General features: G+C 37.4%; 1 non-coding gene across 1 annotated transcript; it reads right to left on the reverse strand.

Annotated features, from left to right (window-relative positions):
* Window positions 1-1,352: 1,352 nt before the first annotated feature.
* Window positions 1,353-1,576, reverse strand: LOC149786862 (small nucleolar RNA U3). Its single transcript, XR_016425311.1, has one exon. It is a non-coding gene; the product is annotated as a small nucleolar RNA U3 (small nucleolar RNA).
* Window positions 1,577-2,620: the final 1,044 nt, after the last annotated feature.

A 2,620-nucleotide genomic window follows, 5' to 3' on the forward strand; every position in this document is an offset into this window, starting at 1 on the left:
ATTTACTAACTGCATAATGGAACGCCAGGTTGTCAAACGTGCAAGTCTCTAGAAGAGGAAACAGTTTAATCGATACTTCTAAATATTCATACGTGCATCAGAAACAAGATAAATATACATTGCGTGTGCATATACGTCTCTTTTTCTGCCTATATATCTGAATACTCATTGTTGATCACATGCGTTTCTTTACTCCATCTGTATCAGCTATATCAATAATGATTTCTCTTGTCATATAATCATAAAAGAATGAAGTCCGTTTTGTACTTATCACTTGCATAATTAGGCATAGATCAAAGAAGTCGTGTAGTACTGGAAGCAGATATCCTATATTTGCACTTTTGATCATCTGGAATGATTTTCAACGATAAACCCAGAGGAAGGGCAAAACTATAAAACTATCCAACGGGCAGAGAGCTGTTAGTCACGGAAAAATCGAGTAGAATCCTAAATTTCTTTGAATATACAATAAGCTGAATAGCTTCTGTAACAATGTTGTATGCATTAGCTGACCCTGATCTGAACTTTCCTAGTCATTCGTTAATTACCCGTTGTAAATATAATAATGACAGCCTAGATGTTACAGCTTGTTAAGTGTTGATCAGGTTGTATAATACTTAGAGAGTGGGTAATAGAAAAAAGATTTTTTTCTCTTTACTTTTCTGTCCTGTTGATCAAGAGTTATACATTTTCTATTACATTTGTTTAGTTAAATTTAGTTATATTTATTCTAGCACGTGCAAAGCTTGAGGAAGTTCTCAGCGGTTTTCTCCTTTTCGATGACACTCATTGCCAATATAAACATTACCACAAATTACAACTGCACTAATACGTACTCACTAGTTACCAGTTTATCAGAAGGTTTGTTAACCATCATCAAGGTTAGGTTGCTTGGGTTTATCTGAAGTGACTTATATGGATGTTTACGCAAATGAAGAACGGCATAAATGGAATGAATACTGTAAAATGAATAGTTCATGTATGTAATTTAATGTTGTAAGGGGTTTTTGTTACATTAGAATGTTTCTGAAAGACGAAGAAATGGGCCGCTTAAAGCACTTTCATCAATAAATGTATTGCATATTATAAATTGTAGAAGTTTCCCAGTTTGTTATATTCAGTTATTACTAGTAATGGAAGTTATCTACTTTAGTAGCCACACTTTTTATACCAGGGGTCTCAAACTCCAACCACCCTGAGGACATTTTCGCTGGCCCATGTCCTGCACTACCTTGGTTATCTCTCGACATCTTGTGACACCAATTGTTTTTCGGTCACAATACGCTGGCCGCGTCTTTGGAATTCCTGCTTTACTATCATTTATTAATTTTCGTTTGTTTGTATAGAGGAAAACCACTTAGAATGCGTCCCCTTCCTCCGACTCTCCACTTAGGGAAGCAGAGGAACGGTCATCAATAGTAAGAACTTGACACCCCCGGCTGGGTGTAATGGTTCTTACCCGCTTCACGCTCAGAAGGGGACGCTATATCTCCTCCTCATGGTTTTCGCTCTCGTCAGTTTTACCCGACGACCTGGCGCATCATACTATAGAAATGACCCCTAAGAGTATGATCTTAACAATTTAATGATTTTCACCAGACTATATCAAATAATTTCCTGATTTTTCAAGGTGTTTCAAAAATAGAGTTATCAATTTATTTCGTGTTGTTTTACACATACTCTAATAAATCGTCATTTTCCAAAAATTCATTGTTGATAACGACATTTGTAAAGTTAAACACATCATGTTTCTGCACTTGCCTTTGAAATGGTAACGATAATGAGCAAATATTACGAATGACAATTGTTTCATGGTGAACGTAAGGGACTTAACTCTTAACAAATTAAAGATAGCATGGTTAGACGTCATATTTTATTATATCGGGATAACTAGCATTTAATCTATAGCAGGTGATTAGTAGTACTGATAGTATATAAATGGCTGCGTTATTGATCAGAAGGGCGGACGGTGTTATTTATTTCTGTGACGCTGTAGGCAAAGTTTTTGAGAACGAGTTCGTTGAGGTTGCTTTTCGCCTCGGTGTCAACTTTTTCATTTCCCGGAATTAGGATGTGGGAAGGGATCAACTTTTCATCGAGTTCAATTTTAAAAGAAATGGAATTGCCATATTTGTTTACGTTTATATCTGGCCTGAGTTATCATATTGGGTGTGCTTTTTTTTTTATTCGTCGGATACCAAGGATTGTAGGAAGGCTGCGCGAATCGCTCCCTGAATGAGCTTGCATCATTAACGTGTGCGGTCGTTTAACCATGGGGGATAGAGCCAGCACTTAACAAGATTTTACCCTTAATTAATGTGCCTTAAAGAGCACCCATTTCGGGGATCTCTTTGTGCGCACCGTGAACTGTTTATTTACTGGGACACAGGAGAAACTACACGACCATTTCTGTATGCATCACATGTTTACGATTTGACATGTCTGGACTTGGTGCGGGAGGTGAGTTGCCGGAAGATGGCACTGTTGTGTTGGATAAAGGCCCAAGTGATTCAGGGTGAACTTTGGATGTTTGTGGCCAAAATGAAGTTTCGTCTAGCATTTAACTAAATGTGATAGTTAAGTTTGACTCTTAACAGTTTCATGAGGAGGGAGATGGCCC

This window comes from Sinohyriopsis cumingii, chromosome 12 (assembly GCF_028554795.1).
Source record: "Sinohyriopsis cumingii isolate HCF-2022 chromosome 12, ASM2855479v2, whole genome shotgun sequence".
NCBI lineage: Eukaryota > Metazoa > Mollusca > Bivalvia > Unionida > Unionidae > Sinohyriopsis > Sinohyriopsis cumingii.